This window comes from Entelurus aequoreus, linkage group LG07 (assembly GCF_033978785.1).
Source record: "Entelurus aequoreus isolate RoL-2023_Sb linkage group LG07, RoL_Eaeq_v1.1, whole genome shotgun sequence".
NCBI lineage: Eukaryota > Metazoa > Chordata > Actinopteri > Syngnathiformes > Syngnathidae > Entelurus > Entelurus aequoreus.
The window spans coordinates 76,736,504-76,756,096 of NC_084737.1; positions in this window are offsets into that span (position 1 = coordinate 76,736,504).

The window sequence follows — 19,593 nt, forward strand, 5'->3', positions numbered from 1 at the left end:
TACCAAAATATTGGTATAGTTACAACACTACATCAGTGTTTGAAAAAAAAAGTAAATCAGCACAAGTGGATTGAGAATAAAATGTCTGTCCACATAAAAACATATTCACCGGCTGTCATGCACAATTTGCCTACGCCATAAAAAGCAACCACATTGTGACTGGCACATATCACCTCTGCATCTTTAAAATGTGTGCACACTTTTTTAATCGCCCCTGAAGTATGCTTTGAATTTTGAGCAAAATGTATTTAAAGGCCTACTGAAAGCCACTACTATCGACCACGAAGTCTGATAATTTATATATCAATGATGAAATCTTAACATTGCAACACATGCCAATACGGCCGGGTTAACTTATAAAGTGCAATTTAACTAAACTTCCGGTTGAAAACGTCTTTGGATATGACGTAGGCGTGTGACGTCACGACGGCAACGGAAGTATTCGTACCCGATGTGTCACCGTACAAACTCCTCTGTTTTCATCGAACAATTCCACAGTATTCTGGACATCTGTGTTGGTGAATCTTTTGCAATTTGTTTAATGGACAATGGAGACTGCAAATAAGAAAGTTGTAGGTGCGATCGGTGTATTAGCAGCGGACTACAGCAACACAATCAGGAGGTTGTTTTGTGTTTGAGGTGAATAGCAGACGCACTACCTTGAGTACAGCTTTGGCTTCCAAACATTTGATCGCTTGCCCGTACATGCGTGTCGCTATGTGCATGTCACGTACGTAACTTTGGGGAAATATATGTTTCTTGCCGACTCTGATGGCGGCCGGGGTGTCGTCGAAAGCTACAACGCCCGCCGCCGCTCCGTAGTTAGCTTCCATAGTTAAGCTTCGCCAAGCTGGAAATTATTAACCGTGTATTTACATGTTCATGGTTTAATAGTATTGTTGATCTTCTGTCTATCCTTCAGGCAGGGTTTTTTTTATTTTGTTTCTATCTGCATTTGAGACTGATGCTATCACGTTAGCTACGTAGCTAAGTTAGTTAGCTTCAATTGTTAAGCTTCGCCAAGCTGGAAATTATTAACCGTGTATTTACATGTTCATGGTTTAATAGTATTGTTGATCTTCTGTCTATCCTTCAGGCAGGGTTTTTTTTATTTTGTTTCTATCTGCATTTGAGACTGATGCTATCACGTTAGCTACGTAGCTAAGTTAGTTAGCTTCAATTGTTAAGCTTCGCCAAGCTGGAAATTATTAACCGTGTATTTACATGTTCATGGTTTAATAGTGTTGTTGATCTTCTGTCTATCCTTCCAGTCAGGTTTTTTTTTTATTTTGTTTCTATCTGCATTTGAGACCGATGCTATCATGTTAGCTCCGTAGCTAAAGTGCGTCAACGATGTATTGTCGTGGAGATAAAAGTCACTGTGAATGTCCTTTTCGCGTTCTCGACTCTCATTTTCAAGAGGATATAGTATCCGAGGTGGTTTAAAATACAAATCTGTGATCCACAATAGAAAAAGGAGAGTGTGTGGAATCCAATGAGCCAGCTTGTACCTAAGTTACGGTCAGAGCGAAAAAAGATACACCCTGCACTGCCTCTAGTCCTTCACTCTAACGTTCCTCATCCACACATCTTTCATCCTCGCTCAAATTAATGGGGTAATCGTCGCTTTCTCGGTCCGAATCTCTCTCGCTCCATTGTAAACAACGGGGAATTGTGAGGAATTCTTCCTCCTGTGATGTCACGCTACTTCCGGTACAGGCAAGGCTTTTTTTTTATCAGCGACCAAAAGTTGCGAACTTTATCGTCGTTGTTCTATACTAAATCCTTTCAGCAAAAATATGGCAATATCGCAAAATGATCATGTATGACACATAGAATGGATCTGTTATCCCCGTTTAAATAAAAAAAAAATCATTTCAGGAAGCCTTTAATGCTTTTTGTATCGATGAAGTTGTTAATTGTGGTTTTCAATGGTCAGTCACTTTACTCGCCATCTTGTTTTTGCTCATTTCCCCTGCAAGCTGCTCACATTTCACCACTGTAAATGTTTGTATTGTGTTGTCGAAGTCACGTGATTTGAGCCAACCAGTTGGTTTGTCGGTCGGTTCCGTTTTTTATTGTCTGAATTGCACAGCCGAGCCAAGCGTTTATACATTTAATGAAAAGTGTTTTTCAAATGCCTGTTCGGTAGTGGACAAAAGCAAAAATATAAAAGTCATCTTTGTGACAAACGTACTCATTAATGTTGGGTTTATATTCCCAACAGAAAACCTATGGTGCTGTGTATTGGACAATACACATTGCTTCGGAGTGCAGAGTGCATAAAATAGCTTATGGCTTTCATTGATTTAGAGGTTTTATTAAGGTTTATTTACCGCATAGGAAATCACCAAGTGTGGTTGAAGACCTCGCACCTGGTCGTACTTAATGCACGTCAGCATGGATGGAGCTGGTGCTTAAAATCGAGACGATCCATCTTACATTCTGCACTGAAAACCACTAATTTAGTCAAAAATGGGCTAAAACAATCATTCTAATATAGAGCGCTAATATTCCAGATAATATTACTGTTCAAATGTGTAGACCTTCAGTAGAGTGCTGGGTCATCTGCCATTGTTTACAAATGCCTTCTTATTATATTCAAGGGAATTATATCTCGTACAAAATGTGATTAATTGTTTGTTCAGTACCAATAAAATCTGTCATTAAACTGCAATTAGTCCCAGATGAAGCAACCAATGACATGCTATTTTAATTATACATATTTATCCGGCTCCAGTTGATGGAACGTTAAGATAAATAAACATCCGGAGATAATTGACTGCATGTGGTATCGCACAAACAATTCTAGACGTATCAATGAATTTACAATGATAATATCTGATGAAATCATTCAATTAACTGCAACGTTTTTTTAGATTACTCCACGTAATCACCAATCACAGAAGCAATATTGTGTACTTTGTTGGTTTCCAGTGAGAGATTTAAAGGTTTAGATGTGGTCTTCAGAGATGCAGAAGCGACTCTGAGGTGACTGCATCGACCCATCAGTGTATTAACCTGCATTGACAGGTGGTACAGTCCAGTATCAACAAGCTAAGCTCACAAAGTCTCTTGTGACTGAAGGTCTGCTGTGAAAATGGATGAGGTTATGCAAATGGAGAGTACTTCTTGTGGGCTGAGTCAAAGGTTTTATGGCCGACTTTAACTCAAGGAAGTACCTTGTTTTTTACAGCCGTACACCTGATGATCTCTGCACACTGTTTGGAAGTGCTTAAACGCCTATAGAAAGTGCATTTCAGTAGTGTATACACAATCCTTTGTCCTTGCATGGTGAAATAAAAACGACAATGTTTTAAAAGGAATGTGCCATACTTCTGCAAACAGTGGCTGTCCCTTGAAAATACATACAACAAATACTGTATTTTCCGCACTATAAGGCGCACTTAAAATATGTATTTTTTCTCTCAAAACTTGACAATGCGTCTTATAACCCGATGCGCCTAATGTACAGAATAATTCTGGTTTTGCTTACCGACCTCGAAGCAATTTTATTTGGTACATGGTCTAATGATAAGTGTGACCAGTCATCATCATCATCGGCGGTCACTCGAAGCGATTATGACGATCCTCCTGGTAGGGGGGTATCCCTTTATGGAGGATGCCTGTGCGTGACTTTGTTTAACGTGGGGAGACTGGTGCACAGACAGTCACCACACGATCCAGTGGGTCCAGTCAATCAATCAATCAATCAATCAATGTTTATTTATATAGCCCTAAATCACAAGTGTCTCAAAGGGCTGTACAAGCCACAACGACATCCTCGGTACAGAGCCCACATACGGGCAAGAAAAACTCACCCCAGTGGGACGTCGGTGAATGACTATGAGAAACCTTGGAGAGGACCGCATATGTGGGTAACCCCCCCCCTCTAGGGGAGACCGAAAGCAACGGATGTCGAGTGGGTCTGACATAACATTGTGAAAGTCCAGTCCACAGTGGATCCAACACATCAGCGGGAGTCCAGTCCACAGCGGGGCCAACAGGAAACCATCCCGAGCGGAGATGGGTCAGCAGCGCAGAGATGTCCCCAACCGATGCACAGGCTAGTGGTCCACCCGGGGTCTCGACTCTGGACAGCCAGCACTTCATCCATGGCCACCGGACCTATGCAACTCCCCCTCGCAAGGGACAGGGGAGAAGAGGAGAGAAGAAAAGAAACGGCAGATCAACTGGTCTAAAAAAGGGGGGGTCTATTTAAAGGCTAGATTATACAAATGAGTTTTAAGATGGGACTTAAATGCTTCTACTGAGGTAGCATCTCTAACTGTTACCGGGAGGGCATTCCAGAGTACTGGAGCCCGAATAGAATGGCATGGAGTCCAAGACAACTGGGGACCTTTTTCTGCTGCAGCCTTCATCCGCCATCCCAGCCGTTGTGACGCTCCATAGGGTTAGCAACCATCCTCCGCCTGTTCCACCGTTGAGGTCTTGGGTTGTTATTTCCCCATAACTGGGCCCACATGGATGTGGGGGTGCCTTCTTCCGCCATCGCAGCTGTTGTGGTAGTTCTTACATCTACCGTCTTCCGCCTGCTCCGCCGTTGAGGTCTTCACCGTATCCCTGGCTAGGGGGCAGTCAGGTACTAGGCTTTTGCCAAGGGCCACCTGGGGTAACAGTAGTAAAGGGGTTAACCTCCTAGTGCCCCAAGACCCTATAGAGGAGCCACCACAGCCGGATGCACTTTAACGTCATGCCCAGTAGATGGCAGTCAAACATAAGAGATACCTGTAGACTGCACCATGGTGGCAATATGACTCAAGTAAACAACACCAACCAGTATTATTATGGTGTGTGTATAAGGTAAGACATATTATCTGGCGTTTTTTTTCGCAATATTATGCAGAACTAACTTTTCTTACCTTCTAGTACCTGCTGATCTGTATTTGGGATCTGCATAAATCCTGAAAAATTGTGCGAGTCCGCCTTTGTAGTCTGTGGCGACACCGTAGTCGATAAGCTTCTTCTTTTTCTCTATCTTCTTGTTATGGGACACTCATCCTCCGCGGTTGAGATTTCTAATATAAAGTAGTGTAAAGTTCTTACTTATATCTGTCAGAAAACTCGCTAAAACATACCGGTATGGTGAGTTAAATTATTCACTCAAGAACTTTAGTTATTAGAGAGTTCCGGTCGGAAGGTTTTTCACGGGACACATTTCCGGTGTTGTTGTTCCCGGATGAGAAAATGCTTCTCCGTTATTGATTGAAGTAAAGTCTGAATGTCATTAAAACAGTTAGCTCCATCTTTTGACACTTCTTCCACTCCCGTCCTTGCACGCTACACCGCTACAGCAAAGATGACGGGGAGAAGACTCTACCGAAGGTGAGCCACGTAAATAAGACTGCCCACAAAACGGCGCATCCAGAAGAGACTGTCAGAAAGCGGCTTGAAGATGATCTTTAAAACATAATCTATGCAACATTTTGACCAAAGAACCACCATTATATGTTATGTAGACCACAAGGAAGTGTTTTACATTTAGAAAAATGAAATAATAATATGACTCCTTTAATGCGCCTTATAATCCGGTGCGCCTTATATATGAAAAAAGATCGAAAATAGACCATCCATCGGCAGTGCGCTTTATAATCCAGTGCGCCCTATGGTCTGGAAAATACGGTAAACAGCCTCTGTTCATAGGTTCACACGTCGACATTAACAGTTGACTGCAGAGCCCATCTAAGTTTTGTTGTTAACCAAAACAGCAGCACCTCGGAAGAAGAAAAGTCTAATAATATGAACGCTACAAGAACTCATTCATTCCACATTTCATCCAGCTGAATAGTCACTTACCGTATTGTAATATTGGGGCGGTATGGCTCGGTTGGTAGAGTGACCGTGCCAGCAACTTGAGGATTCCAGGTTCGATCCGAGCTTCTGCAATCCTAGCCACTGCCGTTGTGTCCTTGGGCCACCTGCTTCCAGTGCCACCCACACTGGTTTAGGAATGTAACTTAGATATTGGGTTTCACTATGTAAAGCGCTTTGAGTCACTAGAGAAAAAGCGCTATATAAATATAATTCACTTCACTTCACTAATAGATAATGCTGGTTTTAGTCATAATAATATACTGCTACTATTTGATTTATTATTGCTTCCTCTTTTTCAGTGCCCTTGAGAGTGTTCCAGTTATCCATTCCTCTTGTAATTGAGCTACTGTGTGTCAAACAATTTCCCTTGGGGATCAATAAAGTCTGTCTAAATATACGTCTAATACTGTATAGTCTTATATTCAAGTGTGTCTTATGGATTCCATGAACAGTACATATCTGATTTTAAGTGGCAGCCTTTCATTTTTAATCCATGTTTGTTTCAGGGCCGGGGTTTGAACCTTATCCATTCTGGCCAGTCTGCCTCAATCTCTATAAAAGATGAAGACCACACAATTACATCTAAATAATCAACACAATTCAACATTTGGACATTTATTTATTTTTTATTACATTCTTAACCCTAAAAAGGTATACTCCTGTTGGAAACGTCTAGATTAAACCAGTATTTTATACATACATACATACATACATACATACATACATACATACATACATACATACTGTACATACATACATACATACATGTACATATATACATACATACATACATGTATGTACATACATACATACATATTTGTACATACATACATACACATATGTACATACATACATACACATATATACATATATATATATATATATATATATATATATATATATATATATATATATGTATATATATATATATATATATATATATATATATATATATATATATATATATATATATATATATATATATATATATATATATATATATACACACATATGTATATTTTTCTTTAATTAAAAATGCACTATACTAAAAGATAAGCCAATGCCAAAGATTTGTTTTCCTTGAGGCTCTTAATTTTTCATATCTTGTCACTAAGTTGATATACTGTTTTGCAGCAGCTTTTTTTTTTCATACTTTCTTACGTTGTTCTTTGTTTCTTTAATGTGCAACTTCACATTTATAAAATATAAATTATATGCTACTGTTTCTGCATGGCAGTGTTTTTAGGACACGTTAATACACAAACTATACACAGCAGGGCCACAATAGAGACAACAACTGGGTATGAATTATGAATCAAACTGCATCGTAAACTCGAGGCTGACGCTGGTAAAGACACAAAAAGCAACTGGATGATGGACAAAAAAGGATGTGTGTTTACAAAAAACCCATGGGTACTAGTCTATGTTTACTGAATGGATAATTGTTTAAAAAAATTCAGGTTTTTTTTCACTTCAATCATGTTTTAACCATGTGACTACAATTGTTGACTACTTTATATGCAGCTATAGGGACCCTGGTCTATGGTAGGCCTGATGTCATTATGAATGTAAAAATTTAATGTAAAAATGTTTTTCCTGAAGATTGTCAGAAACCCTTTAGCTTGCTTGAAGGATATTATTGGAAATGTAAATACACACATATATATATATATATATATATATATATATATATATATATATATATATATATATATATATATATATATATATATATATATATATATATATATATATATATACACACACACAGTCGTGGTCAAAAGTTTACATACACTTGTAAAGAACATAATGTCATGGTTTTCTTGAGTTTCCAATAATTTCTACAACTCTTATTTTTTAATGATAGAGTGATTGGAACACATACTTGTTGGTCACAAAAAACATTAATGAAGTTTTGTTCGTTTATTAATTTATTATGGGTCTACTGAAAATGTGACCAAATCTGCTGGGTCAAAAGTATACATATATTATACATTTTTTGTTACATGACTCTTGGCAAGTTTCACTGCAATAAGGCACTTTTGGTAGCCATCCACAAGCTTCTGGTTGAATGTTTGACCACTCCTCTTGACAAAATTGGTGCAGTTCAGCAAAATTTGTTGGTTTTCTGACATGGACTTGTTTCTTCAGCAAAGTCATGACTTTGGGAAGGCCATTGTAATACCTTAATTCTAGCCTGATTTAGCCATTCCTTTACCACTTTTGACGCGTGTTTGGGGTCATTGTCCTGTTGGAACACCCAACTGCGCCCAAGACCCAACCTCCGGGCTGGCGATTTTAGGTTGTCCTGAAGAATTTGGAGGTAATCCTCCTTTTTCATTGTCCCATTTACTCTCTTTAAAGCACCAGTTCCATTGGCAGCTAAACAGGCCCAGAGAATAATAGTCCCACCACCATGTTTGACGGTAGGGATGGTGTTCCTGGGATTAAAGGCCTCACATTTTCTCCTCCAAACATATTGCTGGGTATTGTGGCCAAACAGCTCAATTTGTGTTTCATCTGACCAAAGAACTTTCCTCCAGAAGGTCTTATCTTTGTCCATGTGATCAGCAGAAAACTTTAGTCAAACCTTAATGTGTCGCTTCTGGAGTAAGGGCTTCCGTCTTGCATGGTAGCCTCCCAGTCCATGGCGATGCAAAACCCACTTGACTGTGGACCAGTGTCCACAGTCCACCTGTGTTCCAGCAGCTTCCAAATCATTGCAGACCTGCTTTTTGGTGGTTCTCGGTTGAGTCTTGACCATCCTGACCAATTTTCTCTCAACAGCAGGTGATAGCTTGCGTTTTCTTCCTGATCATGGCAGTGACAAAGCTGTGCCATGCACTTTATACTTACAAACAATTGTCTGCACAGTTGCTCTTGGGACCTTAAGCTGCTTTGAAATGGCTCCAAGTGACTTTCCTGACTTATTCAAGTCAATGATTTGTTTTTTTCAGATCTGTGCTGAGTTCCTTTGACTTTCCCATTGTCGTGTTTGTAACCGAGTCTAATGACTGCATCACATGAGCCCTATTTAAATGGGCTCGGGTGTCGTCAATCAAAATCACTCACATGAAGTTAAGAGGCCATGCCATGAAGCTGATTTGATTTGATTGTAACTATTTTTACATCACCAAAATTGATGCATGTATACTTTAGATCCAGCAGATTTGATCAAAATTTCAGTAGACCCATAATAAATTCATAAATGAACCAAACTTCATTAATGTTTTTTGTGACAAACAAGTATGTGCTCCAATCCCTCTATCACAAAAAAATTAGAGTTGTATAAATTATTGGAAACTCAACACAACCATGACATGATGTTCTTTACAAGTGTATGTAAACTTTTGACCACGACTGATTATTTATATATGATATAATGCAGGGGTGGGCAATTAATTTTTACCGGGGGCCACATGAGCAACCCGAGCACTGCTGGAGGGCCACATCGACAATATTTCAATTAAATTTTGCTCAATATTATTTTTGATATATACCGTAAGATAAATAATAATAATAATTAATAATAATAGTAATACTTCAACATAGTGTATGTAACAGCATTCCATGACTAATATAAATAAATTAACATTAATAATAAATGACAGTAAAATAAGCACACGTACGACTGAGGAGTCATAGTGTAACTTTGTGTGATGTTTGAGTTGTCCGACTTTTTGTGTGGCCATAAACGCACCAGTGGTTTAGTGCTATGCGTGTTGGTGACAGATGACAAGTTGGTTTTGGCCTGGTTTGTACGGCAGAAAATGACTAGTTTTTCGAGATAGAAGTGTTTTACTTATGTTTTTGGTGTGGTTATGGCCGAATATAAACAGTTTTGCTCAATAAAGTGATCGATATAATTCCTGGCCTCGAAGCATCTCGATAGACGTTACAATAATTGAACGGTGTTCAATTGAACGGTGTTGACGAACACCGTTAGGGCCGCTTGTTGTCACTGTCACTCAAAGTTGCATTGCAAAATTACATAGAATAAATATGTTTATTTTGTTTAGAATTCAGATGGGATTTGATTTGGTGCGCGGCATATATTTGCTGCGCGCAGCAGACGCTTGAGCAGTGCGCAATTGCGCAGGCACGCACCTTCGAGGGAACGTTGCTTGGCAGTCCATGTCTTGTTGAAAACACGCCATTCGTCATCAACTTTTCTCTTTTTAGCGTCTCGGGTGTAAACCGTGCATCACTTGTCGCTGCATGTGCACCTTCACTCGCAGGTTACACACTGACACACGCCCATAAATAATAATTTTCAAAATAAAAGCAGCACAGTTGTATTGCGCGCACGACATAGATGTTTTTTCAACTTTATTTTGTAATTAATGATTGCAGCTGTTCACATTCACTCACAATCACGCACACGCATACGTCCACACGGAAGTAATACAAATAACGATTTTCAAAACAAAAGCAGCACTGTTGTATTGCACACTCGACATAGATACTTTTTAAAATGTATTTTGTAATTTATAATTGGCCTCACGCGGGCCGGACAGGGACGCACAAAGTGCCGGATGCGGCCCGCGGGCCGCAGAATGCCCAGGTCTGATATAATGGGTATTGGATAAGATGGTTTGTTTGTTTTATTGGGACTTTGATTTGTTAAGGGGAACTACTTAAGCCATTTTAAGATTATAAATGTTTAATCAGCAACATTGATACCTAAAGGATATGATGGCAATACAGATTTAATACATTAGACATTTGTAAATGCCACTTAACTTCATAGTCTGTAAGATGCATTTTTATTGGCATTAAATTCAGCCCACACTCCACACTAACTCTTATCTTTATGGCCGCTGTTTTAAATTCGCTATTGAGCGCTTCACAAGCCATGCAATCATGTGTTAATGGCAAGCTTGTGTGGTAAAAGTGCATTGTGGCGGCCCCAATTGCGCGACCCTGAGTCTCTGGTTACATCCTGAGGTTAGTGATTGGGCCCACAAACAACTTAAGATCGATGCAAGGGAGTGCAGCAGCCATTGATCCTGCTCTGAGGTCCAAAAAAGATTTAGGAGAGCAAGTCGGATGCTGGTGGTGCGGCTGCAGTGGAGGAGCTGTTCCGATGAATGAGAGGATGTCTTAGACTCGGAGGCTGTGGCTGTGTGTGTAGGCAGTCCAATAGGGAAATTAAAAAAAAAATGCATCCTCAAACTATGATATACTTGCAAACACAATCAGGATGCAATTTAATTACAAATGGTTAATTTACAAACATATACAAAACCCTCTGTGGTATTACTAGTTCTGCAAGTAAAGATTGTCATGTTGACTGACAAATACATAACAGAGTAAGTGACAGAATTGACTAATCACTGGTTCTGCAAGTAAACATAGATATTTAGACTGACAAAAGAACATGGAGTGACACAAATAACCAATTTAAGGCCTACTGAGATGACATTTTCTTCTTTAAACGGGGATAGCAGATCCATTCTATGTGTCATACTTGATCATTTCGCGATATTGCCATATTTTTGCTGAAAGGATTTAGTAGAGAACATCGACGATAAAGTTTTGGTCGCTGATAAAAAAAGCCTTGCCTGTACCGGAAGTAGCGTGACGTCGCAGGTTGAAGGGCTCCTCACGTTTACACCAGCAGCGAGAGCGATTCGAACCGAGAAAGCGATGATTACCCCATTAATTTGAGCCAGGAGGAAAAATTTGTGGATGAGGAACATGAGAGTGAAGGATTAGAGTGCAGTGCAGGACGTATCTTTTTTCGCTCTGACCGTAACTTAGGTACAAGGGCTCATTGGATTCCACACTCTCTCCTTTTTCTATTGTGGATCATGGATTTGTATTTTAATCCACCTCGGATACTATATCCTTTTGAAAATGAGAGTCGAGAATGCGAAATGGACATTCACAGTGACATTTATCTCCACGACAATACATCGGCGAAGCACTTTAGCTACGGAGCTAACGTGATAGCATCAAGCTTAACTGCATATAGAAACAGACGAAATAAGCCCCTGACTGGAAGGATAGACAGAAGATCAACAATACTACCAAACTCTGGACCTGTAACCACACGGTTAATGCTGTACCACCTGGCGAAGCCTAGCAATGCTGTTGCTAACGACGCCATTGAAGCTAACTTAGCTACGGGACCTCGACAGAGCTATGCTAAAAACATTAGCTCTCCACCTATGCCAGCTCTCATCTGCTCATCACGACCCGTGCTCACCTGCGTTCCAGCGATTGATGGCGCGACGAAGGACTTCACCCGATCATCGATGCGGTCGGCGGCCCAGAGACGGAGGAAGTCAAGGTGAGGACAGCGGCGCGCATTGTAGCTTTCGACGACACCCCGGCCGCCATCAGAGTCGGCAAGAAACATATATTTCCCAAAAGTTACGTACGTGACATGCACATAGCGCCACACACGTACGGGCAAGTGATCAAATGTTTGGAAGCAAAAGCTGTACTCACGGTAACGCGTCTGCTATCCAACTCAAAGTCCTCCTGGTTGTGTTGCTGCAGCCAGCCGCTAATACACCGATCCCACCTACAACTTTCTTCTTTGCAGTCTCCATTGTTCATTAAACAAATTGCAAAAGATTCACCAACACAGATGTCCTGAATACTGTGGAATTTTGCGATGAAAACAGAGCTGTTTGTATTGGGATACAATGTGTCTCAATACTTCCGCTTCAACCCTTGACGTCACGCGCATACGTCATCATACATAGACGTTTTCAGCCGGAAGTTTAGCGGAATATTTAAAATTGCACTTTATAAGTTAACCCGGCCGTATTGGCATGTGTTGCAATGTTAAGATTTCATCATTGATATATAAACTATCAGACTGCGTGGTCGGTAGTAGTGGCTTTCAGTAGGCCTTTAAAGTGTCTATGTAATGCTGAACATGTAGACTGGTAGACTAGTCATGCGTGCATTGATTGACTTGCATAATGACCAATGAAATTACATAACTAAGCAGTTCTGCTTGTAATAACTGATGTCGAGACAAACCAATGAAGCAACTGACCGATCAAAGTCACGTGTGTAATGATTGACATTTAACCCGACAAATGAAGAGTACGTAACTAGCCGATCACTGGTTCAACAACTAATTCTACATATTTAGACTGACCAATGAAAATAGAGTGACACAAGTGACCATTTAAAGTATTAGTATGTAATGCTGAACATTAAGACTGACCAATGAAGCAACTGATTAATCACTAATCATGTGAGTTTTGATTGACATGCGCCCTGACCAATGAAATGGCAGAACTAACCAGTTCTGATTGTAATAACTGATGTTTTGACTGACCAATGAAGTATGAGTGACACGACTAACCAGTTCTGATTGAAATAACTGATGTTTTGACTGACCAATGAAGTATAAGTGACACGACTAACCAGTTCTGATTGTAATAACTGCTGTTTTGACTGACCAATGAAGTATGAGTGACACGACTAACCAGTTCTGATTGAAATAACTGATGTTTTGACTGACCAATGAAGTATGAGTGACACGACTAACCAGTTCTGATTGAAATAACTGCTGTTTTGACTGACCAATGAAGTATGAGTGACACGACTAACCAGTTCTGATTGAAATAACTGATGTTTTGACTGACCAATGAAGTATGAGTGACACGACTAACCAGTTCTGATTGCAATAACTGATTTTTTGACTGACCAATGAAGTATGAGTGACACGACTAACCAGTTCTGATTGAAATAACTGATGTTTTGACTGACCAATGAAGTATAAGTGACACGACTAACCAGTTCTGATTGAAATAACTGATGTTTTGACTGACCAATGAAGTATGAGTGACACGACTAACCAGTTCTGATTGTAATAACTGCTGTTTTGACTGACCAATGAAGTATGAGTGACACGACTAACCAGTTCTGATTGTAATAACTGCTGTTTTGACTGACCAATGTAGTATGAGTGACACGACTAACCAGTTCTGATTGTAATAACTGATGTTTTGACTGACCAATGAAGTATGAGTGACACGACTAACCAGTTCTGATTGAAATAACTGATGTTTTGACTGACCAATGTAGTATGAGTGACACGACTAACCAGTTCTGATTGTAATAACTGATGTTTTGACTGACCAATGAAGTATGAGTGACACGACTAACCAGTTCTGATTGAAATAACTGATGTTTTGACTGACCAATGAAGTATGAGTGACACGACTAACCAGTTCTGATTGAAATAACTGATGTTTTGACTGACCAATGAAGTATGAGTGACACGACTAACCAGTTCTGATTGAAATAACTGATGTTTTGACTGACCAATGAAGTATAAGTGACACGACTAACCAGTTCTGATTGTAATAACTGATGTTTTGACTGACCAATGAAGTATGAGTGACACGACTAACCAATTTTGCTTGGTATAACTGACGTTTTGAAAGACCAATCAAGCATGAGCGGCATAACTAACCAATTATCCTCGTAATAACTGATGTTTTGACTGACTAATGAGGCATGAGTGACATAACTATCCAGTTCTGCTTGTAATAAGCGATGTTTTGACTGACCAATGAAGCATGAGTGACATAACTAACCAGTTCAGCTTGTAATAACTGATGTTTTGACTAACAAATGAGGCATGAGTGACATAACTAACCAGTTCAGCTTGTAATGTTTTTACTGACCAATGAAGCATGAATGACATAACTAACCAGCTCTGCTTGTAATAACTGATGTTTTGACAGACCAATGAAGCATGAGTGACACATTTAACCAGTCGAACTTAAAATAACTGATGTTTTGACTGACTAATGAAGCAAGATTGACATAACTAACCGGTTCTTCTTGTAATAACTGATGTTTTGACTGACCAATGATGCATGAGTGACACATTTAACCAGTCGAGCTTGTAATAACTGATGTTTTGACAGACCAATGAAGTATGAGTGACACATTTAACCAGTCGAGCTTTAAATAACTGATGTTTTGACAGACCAATGAAGCATGAGTGACACATTTAACCAGTCGAGCTTGAAATAACTGATGTTTTGACTGACCAATGAAGCAAGATTGACATAACTAACCAGTTATTCTTGTAATAACTGATGTTTTGACTGACCAATGATGCATGAGTGACACATTTAACCAGTCGAGCTTGTAATAACTGATGTTTTGACTGACTAATGAAGCAAGATTGACATAACTAACCAGTTTTTCTTGTAATAACTGATGTTTTGACTGACCAATGATGCATGAGTGACATCACTAACCAGTTCTGATTGTAATAACTGATGTCTTGACTGACAAATGAAGCATGAGTAACATAACTAACCAGTTCTACTTGTAATAACTGATGTTTTAACTGGCAAATGAAGCACCAGTGACATAACTAACCAGTTCTGCTTGTAATACTGATGTTTTGACTGACCAATGAAGCATGAATGACATAACTACCCTGTTCTGTGCTGAAAAACTGATGTTTTAACTGACCAAAAAAGCATGAGTGACATTATTAACCAGTTCTCTTTGTAATAACTGTTGTTTTGACTGACCAATGAAGCATGAATGACACAACTACCCAGTTCTGTGTTGAATAACCGATGTTTTGACTGAACAAAAAAGCACGAGTGACATTACTAACCAGTAATCTTTGTAATAACTGTTGTTTTGACTCACCAATTAAGGGTCAGCTGTTTTACAACTATGGTCGATTTTAAAGGGCTTCATGAATAAAGTTGGTACGGTATTGTCATGACCAGGGGTCCCCAAACTTTTTGACTCCGGGGCCGCATTGGGGTAAAACAATTTGGCTGGGGGCCGGGCTATATATATATATATATATATATATATATATATATATATATATATATATATATATATATATATATATATATATATATATATATATATATATATATATATATATATATATATATATATATATGTGTGTATATATATATTATATGTAAATGTCTGTGTGTGTGTGTATATATGTATATGTATATGTAAATGTGTATATACAATATGTGTGTGTATATATGTATATGTCTATAGATATGTCCATGCATATATATATATATATATATATTTATATGTGTATATATGTATATATATATATATATATATATATATATATATATATATATATATATATATATATATATATATATATATATATATATATATGTACATGTGTATATATGTGTATATATGTATATATATATATACAGTATGTATATGTGTATATATGTATATGTGTCTATGTATATGTGTCTATGTATATGTGTCTAAATGTGTGTATATATATATACAGTATGTATATGTGTATTAGGGATGATGTTTGATAAGGAATTATCGAGTTCGAGCCTATTATCGAATCCTCTTATCGAACCGATTCTCTTATCGATTCTCTTATCGAGTCCAGATAGGTTGTTGTATATGGAAAAAAACACGCGATTGATTGATTGATTGATTGATTGACAATATTTGGTTTAACAAAAGCTCACTTTTATTATATAATAAAAAAATAAAATCTAATAAATAAATATTGACTGTTACCCACCTAAAAAAATAAAATAAAATAAATAAATATTGACTGTTGTTACCCAAAGAATATTAAGTGAGATTTTTCAGAGAAACAAATATATACAGTAACACAAAAACAACCTGTCTCTGTGATCACTATAGGTGTATAAATAATAATATAGTGTTAAATAAAATCAGTCCCTTGGGCACAAAACTGAAAATAATACAGCTCTCCAAAAAGTGCACTTCTGCTGCTATTTGACATAACTGTTTGTTATGATGCTTTGACATTTTTGCACTTTATTTATTTATTGAAAGACAATTCTATGAAGAGAAAAGTTGTTTGCAAATGTGGTTACAATGCTAAAAAATGAAAAGTTAAAACTAAAAAAAGAAATACACTTTATTGAGTTAACATTATTTCTTTATGGGGGAAATATGTTATGAGGTAGAGAATATAACAACTACACTACCCAGCATGCAACGGGAGTTACGAGCATGCGCGGACACCCCGAAAAGTGTTACATGTTGCCACGCTGTGAAAGTAAACGTCAAGAACTCAGCCAACACGCCTCGTCTGCATTATTTATAATTAGACAGACAACACATCTACAGTGTGATTTTGTTTTGTTTACAAGGAAAGAAAAACAAAAGTTAAAAAAGGGAGATATGTAGTATATATATATGTATGTGCTGCGGTTGTTTTAAGAACGTTGCGACAGCTGCCGTAAAGGAGGTGCGTTGCTAGCCTGGTTGCTATGTTTCCGGTTGGTCGTAAAAGTGTTCGTCATGTGTTTTTACCCTGCTAAAATCTCTCAGTAAAGTTATTCGTTGGATTATACCTTTTGTTTCGAACTTTATTACACCTTGGAGCGCTTTTTCCCGTCCATTGTTTTCCTGCTTTCGCTATCTGCGCCTAATGACTGAGCTACGTGACGTCATTTCTTGTGATGTCCCACGGAGCATTTCTGGTCGGGACGGGATTCCACTCTTTTCCTTTACTATAGTGGTCTCGATAACGGGTACCGGTTCTCAAAAAAGTATTCGAGTCCGAGAACTCGGTTCTTTTCTTATCAAACAACCGGGAAAACCGGTTTCGAGTATCATCCCTAATGTGTATATATGTATATGTGTCTATATGTATATGTGTCTATATGTGTGTGTATATATATATATATATATATATATATATATATATATATATATATATATATATATATATATATATATATATATATATATATATATATATATATATATATATTAGTGTTGTCCCAATACCAATATTTTGGTACCGGTACCAAAATGTTTTTCGATACTTCTCTAAATAAAGGGTACCACAAAAAATGCCATTATTGGTTTTATTTTAACCAAAAATCTTAGGCTACATTAAACATATCTTTCTTATTGCAAGTTTGTCCTTAAATAAAATAGTGAACATACAAGACAACGTGTCTTTTATTTGTAAGTAAGCAAAAAAAAGGCTCCTAATTTATGTATATATATATACATATATATATATATATATATATATGCATTCATACATATATATTCCTCGTGCACTAATTAACTTAAAGAGCGCACTTGCTGTATGTCACGTTATTGATGGTAAAATGCATTTTTAGACAATATGATTTGCCTGAGTGGCTAGGAGACGGTAGAAAATGGACTAGTAAGGACAAAATGCAAAATATATTTATATATATATATATATATATATATATATATATATATATATTTTTTTTTTTTTTATTTTTTAACTTGGGACTTCCCGCGGGCCGGATTTTGGATGCTGGGGGCCCGTATCCGGCCCGCGGGCCGTAGTTTGGGGACCCTTGGTCATGACCAATGACTGGTTAGGATTTCAACAGTCACCATGCAAAAAGGTGGAACCTTTAAACCCAATTTGGATTATTCAAAATCCTTTTCAGAATGTTTTTTGGTGGAAAGTCCGTGCCATGATAAATCATGAAAGAGAGTCACGTGAACATGCACTTATCCACTCATGTCATAGTGAGCATTATGTTCTTTATTACCACAATGGCCGCGTGTCGCCCATTGTGCAACAAAGTGATGGAAAAGTCCCCCATAATGTGACCCTTTGAGTACTTTGAAAGGCTTCAGGAAACGGGTTCACTCTTTGAAAACAAGGAGAAGACATATGTCGACCTCTCGTCTCAGCATGCAGATTGTGGAGCGGCTTTAATGTAGGTTGGTACATTAGCAAGCGCAATAAGGAGACCTTGTCCATGCAGTTCTGTCAAATGCATAAAAGCATTTTGTTGTACCTGGAAGTCAACATGTGCATTTAGATCATCTGCCTTCAGGGCTCATGCATTTTTGGTGACCGTCACTGCTGCCAACATTTTTGATGGCCGCATCTATCGGTCATACAAGAATTATGAAGACAAGAGCCAGAGTGCTGGTGGTGGGTGTGTCGGAGCTCGTTGTGTCGCTGCAGAGGCATGTTTAGGTGATAAATAATCCACACTAACAAGGCCTGAAGATGAATTACTGCAGCAGATGCTTTCATTTTTCTTGTGTGGCCAGGGTCAATAAAACAACAAGAGGCTGGTGTCTGTATTTCAGTGGCGGCATTCTAGTAACAAAGGAGGCCATTGAGCAAATGAGGATAAGTGGTGCTGCTGATGGGTGGATAGATGGACTTGATCACCTTACAGTGGTGCTTTCCCAGCAGGCACAAGACATTGATACAACGTTGATTATACAAACCCCAAAACCAGTGAAGTTGGCACGTTGTGTACATCGTAAATAAAAACAAAATATCAATCAATCAATCAATCAATGTTTATTTATATAGCCCTAAATCACAAGTGTCTCAAAGGGCTGTACAAGCCACAACGACATCCTCGGTGTCGAGTGGGTCTGACATAATATTGTGAAAGTCCAACACATCAGCGAAAGTCCAGTCCATGGTGGGGCCAGCGGGAACCATCCCGAGCGGAGACGGGTCAGCAGCGTAGAGATGTCCCCATCTGATGGACAGGCTAGCGGTCCACCCCGGAGCAGAGTAGAAAAGAAAAGAAAAGAAACGGCAGATCAACTGGTCTAAAAAGGGAGTCTATTTAAAGGCTAGAGCACTTATGTCAGAGTCAAGGCCCGCGGGCCATATCCGGCCCGCGAGAAGGTTTTTTACGGCCCTTGGGATGATCTTGATTTATTATTAGAACCGGCCCGCAGACCGCAGATCTTTTACACGCACCAAGCGGATGCCGGTCCAAGGTTCCGAAAGGGGGC